Here is an 18,945-nt window from a genome sequence, read left to right on the forward strand (position 1 = left end):
CTTTCAGTTTTTCATTCTTAAGTATGATGTTAGCTGTGGGTCTATTTACAGGTGCCCTTTGATTGAGAAAGTTCTCTTCTGTTCTTAATTATTAAGTGTTCTTTTAACCCTGGTTATGAAAAGGTGCTAGATTCAAGGAAATGCTTTTTCTTCAGGCAGATGTGTTATTTGTTTTATTGTTTTAAAATGGCATAATGTTGGTGACTTTCCTATCATGAACCAACTTTGCATACCTCCCTAAATCCCATGTGATCATGGTATACAGTCTTGTTTATATGCTGTTGAAATTTGTTTGCCAGTATTTTGTTTTGGACTCTTTCACCTGTATTCATGAGGGATATCAGGTGTGTGTGTGTGTGTGTGTGTGTGTGTGTGTGTGTGTGTGTGTGTGTGTGTGAGTGATATCTCTGTCTGATATTGGTATGAGAGAAGGAATGGCATCACTTTGCCTGCTATGTGGGGAAGAGACATGTGGCATAAAGGATGAAGCATTGTTGGATTGAAGTTTTGCCAGGATTAGAGGGAGAAATTTAGGATATATCAGTGTGGAATTGGGGTGAGATTATCAAAGAGAGCCCATTCTCCTTTTCCTAGGCCTGTGTTAAGTGCTTGACATTGAATTATGCTGTCTGATAACTAGGTATAGATAGATTATACTTTGAATTTGCTACCTATTTTGTTTGTTAACATTTATGAAATTAGAATTTGTGAATCGGTTGTAATGTGCATTTAAGATCCATTTTCTTCCATTTTTACTACGAAACAAGATGCCATTGAATAGCTGATGCCTTTTAAAAAAGCTGTTAACCTTAAGTCTAAGAAATAAGCATGTTTGTCTTTAAGATACAGAAACACATTTAAAAGTTACAAATTTGCCCAAGAAGACGCAACTGGTGTGTGGTTAAGTTAGAATTCCAACTTAATCTCCTATGACTCCAAAGTCCATGCTTCCAAACGCTGTAGAACAATGCTTTTGTAAAAATACTCATCCTTTACATGTGATTTCACCTAATGATCAGTGTGGCGGGTTTTTTTTATTTTTCCTCTTTTTTAAGTAGAAGAGGTTAAAGTGAACATGCGACAAAGCTATGATTCTAGAGCCATGGAGACTTGTAGGCGTAGTTTTTTCAGCTGTCATTGAGTCTGGTTGACACTCAGTGTCTTTGTCTGTAAGATAAGGGTGTGTATAAGTACTCTAGAGTTTTGGAGATAATCAAATAGCCCATTTTTCTGTACTTAACTAATCTGTAGTATGTTTACACTTAGGTGGCAGTTTGTATAAAGGAAGCACTGGGACTTGTGGCCGCACCCTCTAAGAATAAGAAAGTATTAAAAATATGGAACTCCCACGTATGTTACGTGAAGAAGAACAAGAGCCAGAAGTACGGAAAAGGGAGGGAGAGACGAAACAAGTAGATGATGATGATGATGATGAAGTGATCTTGGTTGGAGTGGAACATGGAAATGACGATGCTGACGTGATCTTTGTTGGGATGAGCTCAGCTTCAAAACCAGTCGTTTCAAACATACTGAACAGAGATACCCCAGGTTCTTATTCAAGGAGAAAAAGGTGTGGTCACTTCAGGAGAGGTAACGCTCACAGATTACAGCCTGTTAGTCATGTGACTCCTACATCAGAAGCAAAGACTGTCTTGCCAGTGTCTGACTCTGACTCAGGATCAACAGGTAGTCCTATTATTATTGAACCTCCGTCTCAAGCTGATTATAAAAATCTTTCACCACAAATAGTGCCTGATTGCTTTTCGAAGGAGTTATGTTCTTCTTTGATTACCTTCACAAGGTCATTGCAGCATCCAGTAGAAACAGCAGTTTCTGCAGGAGATGTGAATAAAAGTCCTCATGTATCAAAGCGAGTTTCCCCTTGTGAAACAAATCGCAGAAATCCCAGAAGGCCTAAACTCAGTGATGGCATTGTAGGGGAACATTCTTTAGGTTTCTCCCCGTCAGGTTTTTTTCATACAGAGACCACTCAGCAAAGCACACCAGACCGTGTCCATACCTCACTAGGCCATGTTCAGAATGGAGAACCTTGTCCAACACCTTTTCCAAAGGACAGTGTTCATTGCAAGCCTGTAAGACCTTTAGGGGAAAGTGGACAGACAAAAACTGATTTTCCAAGTTTGGCAAGTCCAAACAAAATTGGTGATCCCACAGAAGGAAATCTGATTGTGTTACTTCGTGACTTCTACTATGGCGAGCATGGAGGAGTTGGGCAGCCAGAAGCGAAGACCCACACGGCGTTTAAATGCCTCAGCTGCTTGAAAGTTCTAAAAAATGTCAAGTTTATGAATCACATGAAGCACCATTTGGAACTTGAGTGGCAGAGAGGTGACAGCTGGAAAACCCACACCACCTGCCAGCACTGCCTCCGCCAGTTTCCTACTCCTTTCCAGCTGCAGTGTCACATTGAAAGTGTCCACACGGCCCAGGAGCCCTCCGCAGTCTGTCACATCTGTGAGTTGTCCTTTGAGACAGATCAGGTTCTCTTAGAGCACATGAAAGACAATCATAAGCCTGGTGAAATGCCCTATGTATGCCAGGTTTGCAGTTACAGATCATCATTTTTTGCAGATGTGGATGCACATTTCAGAGCATACCATGGTAACACTAAGAAATTACTTTGCCCGTTTTGTCTCAAAATTTTTCAAACTGCAACAGCATACAGACATCATCATCGAGGGCACTGGGAAAAGAGTTTTCACCAGTGTTGCAAATGTCGGCTACAGTTTTTAACTTCCAAAGAGGAGAGGGAGCACAAGACCCAGTGTCATCAAATGTTTAAGAAGCCTAAGCAGCTAGAAGGATTGTCTCCTGAAACAAAAATTGTTATTCAGGTATCACTGGAACCCCTTCAGCCAGGATTGGTGGAAGTTGCATCCATTACTGTGAACACATCTGATTTTGAATCATCACCCCCCAAATCTAAAAGGAGGAGGTCAAAAAAAGAAAAATAATAGTTAATTCTGCCTTCAGTAAGTCTGAAGCAAGTATTTCAGTCAAAGTTAAAAATCCCATTAAAAACCAAAAGATCAACTTATAGCATTATTCAATAATATCAAATATAGGGAAACCGATGGGTAATTTATGTGATTTTGTTTTAAATAGAGGAAGTACAGTTTTGTGTGATCTTCATATTGAGCTGCTATTTAAAAATCTATGATCTGTTTTTCGTGTAATTGTCTTAACATGTAAAAAGGATGTGTGCATGTGTGTGTGAGAGAGAGAGAATGAGAGAAGTGGAGAAAGGAAAAGTAAGAACCTATTTTGGTATTTGATGTTACTTGTAAGTTCGAAAGCTCTCCTATACATATAATCTGTAGAGTGTTTTAGCAACGTAATTTTGAAGTGTTTTCATGCCTTGCAGATCTCAGTATCAGCTATATAGCCAGACTTGAATGTCACTCTCTGAAGTGCCTCTTGGGCTGATCTAAGATAACCTGGCTCTGAAAGCGTGCAGTGGAGGTTGATGGAGAAGCTACGATGTGAGTTTGGACCAGACACGGGATTTAATCAGTGAAGAGCTGTGGCTTCTTGTCCCAGCTGAGGAAGAGGCATACATTCACTGCAGGCACAGAGCCAAGGGAGAAGGAACACTGTCTCAGAGTGCTTTCACCTAGCCCAGGGACATCTCAAGGATGCCAGCTGCTAAAATGCCTGTGTTTGGTGAGAGACCCTGGCAAGCATGAAGCAGGCCCTGTGTAGCACTGACTGCAGTTGGAGAAGCAGAGATAGTTAATAGAATGAGACCTGGTGCCTGTGGACCTCCTGTTGAGTGAGCAAAAGGGGGATTTGATTCATTCTGTCCCCTTTCCCATTTGGCTGGCCTGTAGTCACAGTGAGGTCGGCATATCTGTGTCAGACACAGTAGCAAAGCAAATTAAAATTCCCAAAGGAAAAAGAGCCTTGACGTCCACTTTGATTTGCGCTGGACCCATAGTTGTAACTGAAAAGGATCAAACAGAGGAAATCTGTTCAGCTTTTGAATTGGGCTAAATTGAGTTCTCTTACCCTTAAGCTACAATGGAGTTGTCCAAGAATCGTAAATATAGTGGACAAAAATAGTCCAGGGTGATTAAAGCCTTTTTGGAACTCTTCCTTCCAATTTCCAGTTACATGTGTCTTACCCGAGTTGACCGTGTGAAGATTTCGGTTCTGTATCTTATCTTGCCTTGGACACAAATGTAGTACAGTTAACAGCTAATTCTTTGCGTGTGTAATTTCCCATTGTATCAAACTGATTGAGTTTCCGTCTTTCTTGACACAGTCTGATGTGCAAGAATTGTCTCATGTATTTCAGTAATTATCAGGTCATAGAGTTACCCTTCCTCTAATGTATCCAACCATCTAATCTGTGATTATACTTGTGGAAACCTTCTTTCTTGCGGTCTCCAAGGGCTCTTTCACAGACCTGTGGGGTACCCTCTAAGTATTGGTGCCTGAACATCAGCGCACTTGGCTGCCTCTAGGTTCATGAAGTTGAGTCTCCTCCTGGAGGTGAATGTCACCCCTTCTCCACTTCTGGCACGGATACCTAGCAATCTCTGTGCACCATTCCAGGAAGCTGGGATCCTGTCTGTAGACCTATGCCAGGAGCAATCTCTCCGTTTCCTCTTCCTTTCTCCTCCTCTTTGTCTCTCCCCACTCTCCCCAGTCCTCAATTTCTTTAAGTCCTCTAAGCTTTCACAAAATGCTGGAAAGAGATCATCACCAAGCGGTTAGCATCCTTCTCAGAACTGAAAAGGAAGGACTACAGATGATGAAGCTGCAGTGAATCTGTTGTCTCCATTTTAGGTAATTTCGTGAGTATAAATTCAAACTCAAATAAATTGTGTTTATTTATTCAAAGCTTGATTGATATATTTTCACTTTGAATATTTTACTAGGCCTTTCTGGTTAGTTTATTTGGGCCAAAGCACTTTGCTAAGTGTCAGCTGAAACCACTTTTAGTTGTATAAAGAGTGTGTGTGTGTTCTGGTCTCAGGTGAAAACTCTCTGTATAAATAAATATGCAGACTATTGCATATGTATCTGCTTTCTTCGATTTCTATAGTAAAAAATACGAAATGTTTTAGTTACGTGTTTTTACTGTTGCTTAGTATTATCAACACTGTTGCTGTTAGTTGCTGTGAAGTATGCTCCTAAGGACTACAAGTTGTATTTATTGCCAAATTAAAAGGTTCCCACAATATGGTCCCTGACTGCTTCCTCTCTTCCATTCTCTGTCTTCTACTGTACTATTTTCCCCACTAATGTACTCTTTTTGACAACACAGGCCTTGGTTTTCCTCCATCAAATTCCGTTTCTTGCCGATCCAGACTGCAAGTGTTGTTCTTCTGGAAATACTCTTCCCGTAGGCCTGCATGGCTCCCTTGTTTGAGCTTCACCAATGCTGTTCAAATAACACAATCAAATCTCCAACCCCCTCTCTTTCCTCCTCCTCCTTAAAGGCACTTGAAGTCTCTATCCTCTTCTTCCCTCTCCAGCCTAAATTTCCTAAATTTTCACAAAAAAAAAAAAAAGAAAGAAAAATGAAAAAGAGAAGAGATAATAACATCAGGGCTTTGCTTCTTAGAATTAACTTGAGTCAGTTTCTGTGCCTGCAAATCAAAGATAGTTAATAGTGAGTTGAATTCTTTCAGGAGCTTCCTCTGTTTTTCTTTTGATACCTCTATATTTTGTTCACACAATGACACTTTGTTTTCTTTACAAATTATTGAAGATGTGTCAAGATTATTATTTTGTTACTGCCCTTTGTGAATTTCCTTGTCTGCCTTGCTTGTTCTTTCAGGTAAAATTTATTATTTGATTAATGTTGCCAAAACATTGTAAGTAAAATTAGTATTTGTAGAAATAATGTTTTAAAAATTATTTCTGCTGTCTCTTTACAAATAACATGGCATGTTTTTATTTTTTTTAAATAATCGTATTGTGTTGGCCAGTTCTAAACAGTGATGTGTAAGTGGGCTTTCTTGTTCTGAGTACCATCAAAAGCAATGAGTATCTGGCTTAATAAATTTCCGTTTCTGCTTTTAGATCTTGAAGAGAATTGTTTTATTGGATAGTTTACAACATTTGTGGAGACACTTACTGTTCCTTCCTCTCCTCTCCTTTCTTTTTCTTGCTTTCTTCCCTTGTCTCTCTTCCTCTTTCTTTCCTTCCCTTTCTTTCCCCAGGTTGTTGCTTGACTGGACCTTTCCTGAAACAAAAGGAATTCCACACAGAGTTGAATGTTATCCTCTCAGAATCCCATTTCGTTCCTCATTTCTAGTATTGGAATTAACCTCCCTGTCCCCTTATTAGATTTGCCACAGTTGTATCAATGTTTCTGATTTTCTTTTTCCAAGAAGCAGCTCTTGTCGTCTTATCCCAACAAGCTTTATTTTTGTTTTCTATTTTTGTTTCAATTCATAGATACTTCCTACATTCTTTAGGATTTTTTTTCTTTATACCTTTGCATTTTAGAAGTTTCTTCACAATTTTTTTCCTGTAAGTATATTAGATTTACAATGTTGAATTTCAGATGTATATCAGAGTGATTTAGTTATGCAGATACGTATCTATTCTTTTGTAGGTCCTTTTCCATGATAGGTTATTACATGATACTGAGGATTTCTTTTCTTTTTTTTTCCATAGATGATTTAGGGGTTGACCTATCTTTATTTAGCAATTTTGTCTGAATCCCAAATATTTTTATGTATCCATGTTTTTTAATTAAAATTTCATTGTCTAAGATTTTTGGCAAGTTGATTCCAAAGAGTTCACTATTTTCAGGCTGAATGTTTTCATTTATTGTTTACTGAGAATTAAGTTTTCCTTGGAGCTCTGAGGGCATGTGTGTATATACACTGACATGTCTATATACGCATCCTTTTCAGATTACTACATGTTTTAAGATATGTAAATGTATTTTCAAAGATATTTTCTGTTTGTATGGTAAAAACATGAAATGTTTTAATGCTAGAAATTTGTTCCCCCGAATGAATATAGTATAAAGAATAAAGATATAAAACTAGATTCCTTTGAGAGTAATCCTTACTAACAGAACTTGGGAATGTTCAAAGAGTACTCATAACACTTACGAAAGGTGGCAAGAAAAACTTTATTCAAGGTAAGAGTACTACAGTGGCGTATTATAACATGGGAGAGAGATTGAGCTTATGTGTGACTCCAGGAGGGGTGCAGCTGGGATTTATAGCTAAGGAACAGGGTGGGCCCATGGGATTGCAGACAGAGATGGGAGACTGAAAAGCAATGGACAACAATAACAGAATGGGTGTCAGTGGATGGAAACTTATTAAAATGAGGACTATAATCGTGAGGGTGGACTCTGGCTCAACTGAGAGGATCATTGCTGAGGCTAGGCAAGGCTGATGAGATATTCCGGTGAGTGAAATGATATTTGATCGGATACTGAGGGTGGTCAGATCAAGGGTGGGCTATGTTTTCTAAACTGAAGTAGCAGATTCTGGATTAGATTGGACTAGATGGACAGGCAGCCCTGAATAAAGACATTGCCCAAAGTTGGCAGTGCATTAATGAACTAGTGCTGCATAAGCAGTTAGCCAAAACTAGCAGCTTAAAACAATATTATTTCATACTGCTGCTGAAAGTTGGGAATCCAGGAGTAATTCAGCTGAGTGTTGTGGCTCAGTGTCTGATGAGATTGCCATCCTCTGAAGCCTTGACATGCGCTGGTGGATTTCCTTCCAAGATGGCTTACTCACATAGCTGATGAAACCGGTTTGCTTGCTGGCTGTTGGGAGAAAGCCTCGGTTCTTTCACATGGGCCTCTCTAAAGGGCTACCTGAGTGCTCTCGAGATATGACTAAGCTGGCTTCTAGAGTGAGTGATCCAAGAGGATGATCAAGGAGGCTGCAGTGCCTTTTATGACCTAGTCTCAGACGCTTCATTGTTCGTTTCTACAGTATTCTAACATGAGAAGTGAGCCACTAAGCCCACCACACATGTGAAGGGGCGGAGGAAGGAACCGTGGACATAATTTAAAACCACGTGGTACACACATGGCCAGAAATTGTTCACATACGTGTATGTCCAAAATGCCTTTTCCTGCCAATGCTTTTAAACAATTTATCTGTTACAGCATTAACTTGAAGTTCAGGACCTTGTCATCTAAGTCAGGTCCAGCTATGGATCAGGGTCCACGTGTACAGTATCTCGTGTTCTGTTGCTCAGTTGTGTCGTATTCTTGGCGACCCCATGGGCTGCAGCGCTGCAGGCTTCCCTGTCCATCAACTCCAGGAGCTTGCTCAAACTCAAGTCCATTGAGTCGATGATGCTATCCAACAATCCCATCCTCTGCTGTCCCCTTCTCCTACCTTCATCTTTTTCCGCATCACGGTCTTTTCCAATGAGACGGCTATTCCCATCACATAGCCCAAGTATTGGAGCTTCAGCTTCAGCATCAGTCCTTCGAATGAATATGCAGGAGAGATTTACTTTAGGATTGACTGGTTTGATCTCCTTGCAGTCCAAGAGCCTCTCAAGTCTGCAACACATCAGTTCAAATTATAGAAGTGTAGTTCCTCTAGACCTGAGGATGTGTGAACAAAAGAGATGAGTTAATCTGCTCCCTTTCACAGCCAACATACAGTGGTGGTTCAGGCATAGATAACCTTCATAGACACTCCTGTTCCAGAAAGGGGAGGGGAGATGGGAGTCAATAGTAGCAGTTCTGAAATCCCATGGGTTCTTGCGGGCAGTCCTTTGATTAGTATTTAAGGCCTGGACACTTCCTAGGCTTCCGTCTCTGATTTTTTCATTCTACCCGCTGACATGATGCCATTGCATGAAAGGTGGCTAGTATATGGTTACATGAAACAGTCTCCCTAGCCTGCTTCCTGCTTGTAGAAGGTAGAAGTCCAGAGCTCCTATTTTGTACTATTGCTGGTCCTTTCAGTCCGAGCTGAACTTAAATATGTTATCTTAAAACCTTGGTGTGTCTCCTGATACTCTTACTGGTGTTCAAGGCAAAGCACCCCACTCCAAAGCGACAGTCACACATGTCTTCATAATAAGGCTTACTCTGTCTTGGTTTTCTGCTGAGATAGCTGAGGGATAACACCCTGAACCTTGGTAGAAGTCTTATTGTGTGACTGAAAGGATCTCTGAGTGACACCCCTAAACTCTTTGGAGGGTATTGGCCTGACTAAATAATGCCATGAGGCATCCCCTTCCAGCTTTCTGAGGCTTAACAAAGAATTTTACAGTCACACTCGTCTTTAGAACACCTTTGTTTATAAAAAATAATAAGAAGAACTGGCCTATCGGTGGTGTAAAATGTTGTATTTAGACCACCTAATCTCAATGCCCTGGATATGATCTTGCTTGAGAGTCATTAATTTTAACAACTTCTGTCATCTTAAAAGACTGGAAAATTCCCAAATCAGCAAGTTTTGTCCCCTGTTTTAATAATCTTTATATTAAACATTAAAGGAAAAAAAATCCCTTCATGTTTTACTACAGGCAGCAAGAAAAAACCAGGAAGTACTTTTGGCTGTTTGGATGGAAATCCTCTTAGATAACTCAATTAATTAAGTACAGTTTGTCCTCCCAGCTCATTAGGTGCATTTTCTACTTTTCATAAACTGCAGATGTAGTGGACTTTCGTCTTCACACTCCCCAGGCTCTCTCCTCCTGCCTCTCCTTTCTGCCAAGCAGCCTAGGTGCACGACTGTGATTCCGCCTAGAACGTGTTTGCTCAGTGAGCAAACGGGGAGCGATTCCCTGGCTTCAGTGCTTCTGCTGGCCAGAGACTGTACCGTTCCCTAAGAACTTCATGGTTTCGCTGTCCAACTTCTATCACCTGGCTAGGTCAGTTGCAGTAGCTCATACTCACAAGCGAACTGGCAGGGATTTCTACACGCACATGTGCAGAAACATACATGTGTACACAGTAACATCGCTGAGGGGAAACCTGTCCATATGCAGAAGTACAGCTTTCTTTTCCAGGAATGTGAATTTTGGTAAGCGCTCAAATTTCTACACACACGTGCACAAATATATTGGTGAATACAGTTATATCGCTGAGAGGAAACCTGTCCATATGCAGAAGTACAAGCTTGCTTTTCCAGGAACATAAATTTTGGTAAGCACTCAAATTTCTGCACGCACATGTGCACAAACATGCACGTGTACTCAGTAACATCCCTGAGAGGAAACTTGCCCATATGCAGAAGTACAAGCTTTCTTTTCAGGAACATTAATTTTGGTAAGCACTCAAATTTCTATGTGCACATGTGCACAAATATATGCGTGTACACAGTAAGATCGCTGAGGGGTAACCTGTCCATATGCAGAAGTACAAGCTTTCTTTTCCAGGAACTTGAATTTTAATAAGCACTCAAATTTCTGCACGCACATGTGCACAAACATGCACGTGTACTCAGTAACATCCCTGAGAGGAAACTGGCCATATGCAGAAGTACAAGCTTTCTTTTCCAGGAACATTATTTTCGGTAAGCACTCAAATTTCTACACACACATGTGCACAAATAGATGGGTGAATACAGTTACATCGCTGAGACAAAACCTGTCCATATGCAGAAGTACAAGCTTTCCTTCCCAGGACATTGAATTTTGGTAAGCACTCAAATTTCTACGTGCACATGTGCACAAGTATATGCGTGTACACAGTAACATCGCTGAGAGGAAACCTGTCCATATGCAGAAGTACAAGCTTTCTTTCCAGGACCTTGAATTTTGGTAAGCACTAAAATTTCTACGTGCACATGTGCACAAAAATATGCGTGTACACAGTAACATCGCTGAGAGGAAACTTGTCTATATGCTGAAGTACAAGCTTTCTTTTTGAGGAACATGAATGAGACCTGGTGACTAGGACCTCCTGTTGAGTGATCAAAAGGGGAATTTGATTCATTCCGTCCCCTTTCCCATTTGGTGTCCGTGAACAATGGAGATCAACGTGGCAAACGGTGGGGTTTTTCCCTACTTCCCTAGCATCTGGCCAGCAACAGCCTGTCCTGGTGATGCTGTGCATGGCTGGGACGTTGGAGCCACCAGTGGCCACACCAGGCGAAGATGCCACCCTCTTCAGAGTGGAGGCAGGAGAGGACAGCGAGGCCCAGGTGGACGGAGTCGTGGCAGGGATCAGACGGGGTTTCCAGCTGCTTGCAGAGGACATCACTGAGGATGTGGAGGTTGTGCCAGATGAATGACAGAAACAGGGGTCCTCCCTGGAGCTGGAGGAGAAGACATTGGAGGAGCAGTGCCAGGAAAGGCCTGGAGGCCCGAGTGAGCTCCCGGCACTGGATGTGATGCAGGCACTGGCGACCTTGTAAGTGGAACTTAGCTCTAAGCCTGAGAAAACCTGCAGGGCCTACGTTTGGTTCATGTGCAAGAGTCATGAGAGGAGGAAGCGTGACTTGGCTCAGAAGAGTGCCAACATCCAGGGCATCCCTGGCTTCTGGGCCAACGTGGTATCCTTTCTGCTACTCGTTGTGGTCCAGTGCTCAGGAGGAGGGGGAGGTGCAGAGGCAGGAGCAGGAGGAGGGGTGGAGGCGAGGGGGCAGAATGGTGGACCCTGAAGGAAGTGTGGTACTGGGCAATTGGCAGGCTCCACAGGCACAGCTGAGTAGAGTCCGGGCAGGGCCACACCTGTAAGTGTCGCAGCCATGACTCTGTGTGTCTCCTTCAGGCCTGCATCTGAGGAGGATTAGCCTCTGAGTCAGAAATGACCAGAGACAGTACATGAGAGCCACCTTAGCTGACAGTTATTGTTGTAAAGGTGAATGATTCCAAAAATAACTGAGATATGGGAGTCACACACACAAGCGCGCACGCAGACACACACACATACACAAACCCACAGAACATATGTAGACATACTTTCTGATCCCCGTTATCTCACTGAGTGAGCAAGTTCTGAGTGGAATCACAGTAGTACAGCAAGGATGCCTGGCAGAAAGGAGAGGCAGGAATAAAGTGTCTGGGGGTGACCAGTGAGAGTTCAGAAGATCTGAGACACAGAACAGGTTGCAGTCCCAGACACAGAAGCCACAGTGGGTGACCCCACAGCCCTTTGAACACCCTGATACAAGGGCCTTTCCATCCTTCCCAAGTGCCAGGCATACTTTCTCTGACCTTACCATGAGCATGAGCACTACTGAGTTCCAGGGCAAGATGCGCTGCAGGCACTGGCTGCCCTGCTGGTGGAACTGAGCTCTGAGCATAAGAAGAACTGCAGGGCCTACTTCCAGTTCATGTGCAAGAACCATCAGAGGAGGAAGCCTGACTTGGCTTGGAGGATCGCCATCACCTGGGGCATCCCTTGCTTCTGGGCCGTAGCTGTATCCTTTCTGCTGCTCTTTGAAGTCTGCTGCTCAGGAAGAGGAGGCGGCGCAGGAACCTTTTCCCTGCTCCCTATCCTGACAGGTGCTGTTGCGGAGCCATCCATCGTCCCACTGCAAGTTGATATTTTCCTTTCAGGACCCCCCTACTTCTTGAACACAGTGACCACTAAGTAGAATTACCTTGACATCACTTGTGAAACGTGGTTCCTGGGGTGATGAGTGTGGGTGTGCAAGGTTGTGGAGTGTCGACCTGTGGGATCCACACCCATCTCCCGTCTCTCTGTAGGGCATAGGGCACGTTGTTCCACTCCTGTCCACTGGTTCTGGGACTTTGAACGGGGAGCATCCAGCCGCAGCGTGGACACCAGGAGCCTTAACTTTCTCAGCTGGTTGTCAGGTCACAACTGCTCAGAGTCGAACAGGATTGCTGAGGTGTGGTTGCTTTGGGCCTGAACACAGTTAGCAATTCACTTTGGGATTCTTGGCTGCTGGCTCACCTTGCTCGTATTGCCAGCGGATTGTCGGCCAAGATGTGTGGGATGATCGCCTGAAGTAGTACCCTGGGCAGGAAGGTTCTTCCATGAGAGTAACTGACAGAAACGTGTGGAGATGGGGTCTGAAGGTGGGCCCTGAAGGGACACTCATGTGATACTACAGGGACACTGTCCTTTCCCAAATGGGGATGCTCAGACTCATGCAAACTGGCTGTGGAGCCTGAGTTTGGGTCGTGCTTGTAGCAGGTGACCTCCTGAGACTGTTTATTTGGGGACTTGGTGTGTCCGTGAGTGAAGCAAGTCTCCATCAAATCAGCTGAGGTGGCAGCACCAGAGTCCAGGTGATACTTCTAGAGGCAGTGTGTATTAAGTATCTTTGTCAGAATCATCCTTTGTGGGTCCTTTCATCCCCTGGCCTCCTGCTGCTCACTGAGTTTGAGATTGCCTGGGCACTTCACTCCCGCCCCTTACCCAGGGAAGGCCTATCATTGAAAAGCTGTCCTCTCCGGGGTCCCAGTGCACCTGTGTGCTGACTTTGGGATCTTCTGTGAATTTCCACATTCACCACTCAGTGTCTCACAACCACCAAACATGCTGCGCTGGAAGCGGCTTCAGGCTGCCTTGGGAACATACGGAAGAGTTCGTGGAGAAGGTGAACAGGGAGCCCCAAGGGCAGGACATGGTGCCTACTGTCACCATCCCCGACATTGCTGGCCTCGGTCGTCTTCACCTCCTGAAACACCTATGCTCGTTGTTTGCATTTGTGTCCCCGTGCTGAGCATGTGTGTGTATACACACGTGTGCTTATTTATGCTGGCTGTGATTGTGTGTGTGTGTGTGTGTGTGTGTGTGTGTGTCCGGCCCAGGGCAGAGGCAGAGATGAAGGTGGCAGGAGAGGAGGTGCTGAGCAACCAGAAGAGGAGTCATGAGGCGACCAGGCTGAAGGTGGTCTGTCGCCTCATCTCTGCATTGACCCTGCCCAGGATAGGAACAAGGAAAGGATGGCCAGTGATAACTCCAGACTGTGGCTCCAGATATCTGCAATTAGACCAGATACAAAACACGCTCATCAGTTCTACCGTGTTGTTGTGTGTGCTTGGATCAGGAAGAGGGTTTCATGGTCTAAGGATTCACACAGAGCAAATCACGTGGGGTGGGGCTTTGAAACCACTGCCTGTGGAGCCCTCCGTGTGTGGGGCCATGGGCTGGCCTCTGGAAATGAGGGACGTGGCTATGGCAAGATCTGGGATGGTGAGGCTAAGGTCCTGCCGAGATGGGCAGAGAGCTGAAGGAGAAAGAGTCATAGATTGCCTGCTGCACTGGAGATTGTTCCACACACATGTGAAAAGGAGAACTGGGAAGGTCCTGGGTCAGTGCTGCCCAGATCAGCCCAGCAGCCAGCACACGCCCTCCCTGAGGGTGGCACACACTGGCACAATATGACACAAAACATGAGATGCACTAAAGTATGCTGTATCTGCCAACCACAGGCATCCTAGGAGAGACATGGTCTGTAAGCAAGGCATGCCTCCAGGCACTTCCAGCCTGCCTCGCTGGCAGTGCCCAAAGCTGAGAAATGTGCAAGTGGGTTTCCCTGTGTGACCCTATCCGGGATATGCCTGTGAGGGAGGGAACAGAGAAAAGACAAGGGCGGTGGGTAAACTGCATGTCCTAAGGGACCTCAGGGGAGTGGAGACAGAGAAGCCCCTGGGGCAGTTCAGGGCCTGCTGGTTTTCAGGGTCCAGACTCTAGGCAGTAGCGGTCCTGCCAAAGATACCCCATGGTCTGTGCTGAAAGTTCTGATATGAATTCCTCCTTTTCTTTGGGGTCTTGCCCCTGGCTTGGGGGCCTGAGTGTCAAAGGTGCACGTCTGCACCTGAAGGAGGATTCTGGTATTCTTGCTGGAGCAGAATCTCTGATTGCGTTGTAGGGGATCTGCACCCAGGTGACACAGAGGGACGCTGCCTTCCAGGTGACCGTCTTGGATATCCCTGGGCCCAACCGCGCACTGGCTTCCTTGGCACGGGTGCTGTGTAGGGAAGCAGGGATGCGTGACTGTAGGGAGTCCTACCTGGGCCTAATGAGAGCAACTGAAAGAGAGCCTTGGCATTTAGCAAATCACTGAGGCATGGGTGGTTCAAGCCCTCTTGGTCCATTTGAGATAGTAACGCTGCTTTCTGTCCAATGGAGGCATTAGCTCTGGGCCCAGAACCTGCAGGTTCCCCAGGGCATCATCTGTTGGGGGACTCCCATGTGCATGGGTAGTGTTAAACAGAAAGGAAGACGTGTAGGGATGCCACCTTACTTTGATGGCCTCCGGTTCCATTCTTGGTATCGGAAGAGACCCTGCATCCATGTGTACCTTCTTCACAACCTTGGATCAGAACCAGGCCTGTCACAGTCTCCGGGGGCTTTTGGAGGCTCAGGCGTTTCTGGCCTTTTCCTGCCACATGGAGAGAGCACATCGGGGCACAGGTAGATGGTGCACACAGAACGCTCCACAGATAGGAAGAACAGGGGGCCTCATTCAGAATGCTGGGGGCTGTAACGGGTGGTAGGCTACCAAGAGGGGCACAACATTGACACGGAATGACCTAGACAGGTGCACACCGAGAAAGCAGTTCTTCAAGTCAGCTGAGCTCAGAGGTCCTTGTTTTCTGGTCCCCTGAAGGAATGCACAGTCAATGGATCAGGCCAACGTGACTGGTACTGTGAAGCTGTCCAAGGTGATGGGAGAATGCAGAAGGCAGGCACATGTTATACAGCTGTTCATGGCAAGAACTTCCAATGCTGCCTGCTGCTCTGCAGGCCAGTCCCTATCAATAGCAAATGCCAAGGTTTTGGAACCTTTGAGGATAAGGCACAGAGTTAGAAGTGTAACATGACATAATCGATGAGCAAGTGAAAAAACAAGGACAGAAATGTGGATGCTTACCAACATTCATGTTCCTGGAAAAGAAAACTTGTACTTCGGAATATGGACAAGTTTGCTCTCAGCGATCTTACTGTGTGCATGCATATATTTGTGCACATGTGCACATAGAAATTTGAGTGCTTACCAAAACTAATGTCCCTGGAAAAGAAAGCTTGTACTTCTGCATATGGACAAGTTTCCTCCCAGGGATGTTACTGAGTACACGTGCATGTTTGTGCACATGTGCGTGCAGAAATTTGAGTGTCTACCAAAATTCAAGTTCCTGGAAAGGAAAGCTTTACTTCTGCATATGGACAGGTTTCCCCTCAGCGATGTTACTGTGTACACATGTATGTTTCTGCACATGTGCGTGTAGTAATCCCTGCTAGTTCACTTGTGAGTATGAACTACTGCAACTGACCTAGCCAGGTGATAGAAGTTGGACAGCGAAACCATGAAGTTCTTAGGGAACGGTACAGAGTCTCTGGCCAGCAGAAGCACTGAAGCCAGGGAATCGCTCCCCGTTTGCTCACTAAGAAAACACGTTCTAAGTAGAATCACAGTCGTGCACCTAGGGTGCTTGGCAGAAAGGAGAGGCAGGAGGAAAGAGTCTGGGGATTGTGAAGACGAAAGTCGACTACATCTGCAGTATTATGAAAAGTAGAAAATGCACCTAATGAGCTGGGAGAACAAACGGTACTTAATTGAGTTATCTAAGAGGATTTCCATCCAAACAGCCAAAAGTGCCTCCTGGTTTCTTCTTGCTGCCTGTAGTAAAACATGAAGGGAATTTTTTTTTTTTTAATGTTTAAGATAAAGATTATTAAAACAGGGGACAAAACTTGCTGATTTGGGAAGTTTCCAGTCTTTTAAGATGACATTAATAAAATAATAAATTTTCCCTGAAAGAACAAGCAAGGCAGACAAGGGAATTCACAAAGGGCAGTAACAAAATAGTAATCTTGACACATCTTCAATATACTTGTAAAGAAAACAAAGTGTCATTGTGTGAACAAAATATAGAGGTATCAAAAGAAAAACAGAGGAAGCTCCTGAAAGAACTCAACTCACTATTAACTATCTTTGATTTGCAGGCACAGAAACTGACTCATGTTAATTCTAAGAAGCAAAGCCCTGATGTTATTATCTCTTCTTTTTTCCTTTTTTCTTTTTCTTTTTTTGTGAAAAGTTAGGAAATTTAGGCTGGAGAGGGAAGAAGAGGATAGAGACTTAGTGCCTTTAAGGAGGAGGAGGAAAGGGAGGGGGTTGGAGATTTGATTGTGTTATTTGAACAGCATTGGTGAAGCTCAAACAAGGGAGGTAGCAAGCCATGCACGCCTGCGGGAAGAGCATTTCCAGAAGAACAGCACTTGCAGTCTTGGGATCGGGAAGAAATGGAATTTGATGGGGGAAAACCAAGGCCAGTGTTGTCAAAAAGAGTACATTAGTGGGGAAAAAAGTAGAGTAGAAGACAGAGAATGGAAGAGAGGAAGCAGTCAGGGACCATATTGCGGGAACCTTTTAATTTGGCAATAAATACAACTTGTATTCCTTAGGAGCATACTTCACAGCAACTAACAGCAACAGTGTTGATAATACTAAGCAACAATAAAAGCACGTAACTAAAACATTTCGTATTTTTTACTATAGAAATCGAAGAAAGGAGATACAAATGCAATAGTCTGCATATTTATTTATACAGAGAGTTTTCACCTGAGACCAGAACACACACACACTCTTTACACAACTAAAAGTGGTTTCAGCTGACACTTAGCAAAGTGCTTTGGCCCAAATAAACTAACGAGAAAGGCCTAGTAAAGAATTCAAAGTGCAAATAAATCAATCAGGCTCTGAGTAAATAAACACAATTTATTTGAATTTGAATTTACACTCATGAAATTACCTAAAATGGAGACAACAGATTCACTACAGCTTCATCATCTGTAGTCCTTCCTCTTCAGGTCTGAGAAGGATGCTAACCGCTTGGTGATGATCTCTTTCCAGCATTTTGTGAAAGCTTAGAGGACTTAAAGAAACTGAGGCCTGGGGAGAGTGGCGAGAGACAAAGAGGAGGAGAAAGGAAGAGGAAACGGAGAGTTGCTCCTGGCATAGGTCTACAGACAGGATCCCAGCTTCCTGGAATGGTGCACAGAGATTGCTAGGTATCCGTGCCAGAAGTGGAGAAGGGGTGACATTCAACTGCAGGAGGAGACTCAACTCCAAGAACCTACAGAGGCAGCCAAGTGTGCTGATGTTCAGGAACCGATACTTAGAGGGTACCCCACAGGTCTGTGAAAGAGCCCTTGGAGACCGCAAGAAAGAAGGTTTCCACAAGTATAATCACAGATTAGATGGTTGGATACATTAGAGGAAGGGTAACTCTATGACCTGATAATTACTGAAATACATGAGACAATTCTTGCACATCAGACTGTGTCAAGAAAGACGGAAACTCAATCAGTTTGATACAATGGGAAATTAAACACGCAAAGAATTAGCTGTTAACTGTACTACATTTGTGTCCAAGGCAAGATAAGATACAGAACCGAAATCTTCACATGGTCAACTCGGGTAAGACACATGTAACTGGAAAATGGGAGCAAGAGTTCCAAAAAGGCTTTAATCACCCTGGACTATTTTTATCCACTATATTTACGATTCTTGGACAACTCCACTGTAGCTTAAGGGTAAGAGAACTCAATTTAGCCCAATTCAAAAGCTGAACAGATTTCCTCTGTTTGATCCTTTTCAGCTACAACTATGGGTCCAGCGCAAATCAAAGTGGACGTCAAGGCTCTTTTTCCTTTGGGAATTGTAACTTGCTTTGCTACTGTGTCTGACACAGATATGCCGACCTCACTGTGACTACAGGCCAGCCAAATGGGAAAGGGGACAGAATGAATCAAATTCCCCTTTTGATCACTCAACAGGAGGTCCACAGGCACCAGGTCTCATTAACGATCTCTGCTTCTCCAACTGCAGTCAGTGCTACACAGGGCCTGCTTCATGCTTGCCAGGGTCTCTCACCAAACACAGGCATTTTAACGGCTGGCTTCCTGGAGATGTCCCTGGGCTAGGTGAAAGCACTATGAGACAGTGTTCCTTCTCCCTTGGCTCTGTGTCTGCAGTGAATGTATGCCTCTTCCTCAGCTGGGACACGAAGGCACAGCTCTTCACTGATTAAATC

The 18,945-nt window shown here is 44.1% G+C and overlaps 1 pseudogene; it reads left to right on the forward strand.

Annotated features, from left to right (window-relative positions):
- The first annotated feature begins 11,063 nt into the window (after nt 1–11,063).
- On the forward strand, nt 11,064–12,930 carry LOC132659037 (testis-specific Y-encoded protein 1-like; annotated as a pseudogene).
- The last annotated feature ends 6,015 nt before the right edge of the window (nt 12,931–18,945 follow it).

The sequence above is a fragment of the Ovis aries genome, chromosome Y, assembly GCF_016772045.2.
Source record: "Ovis aries strain OAR_USU_Benz2616 breed Rambouillet chromosome Y, ARS-UI_Ramb_v3.0, whole genome shotgun sequence".
NCBI lineage: Eukaryota > Metazoa > Chordata > Mammalia > Artiodactyla > Bovidae > Ovis > Ovis aries.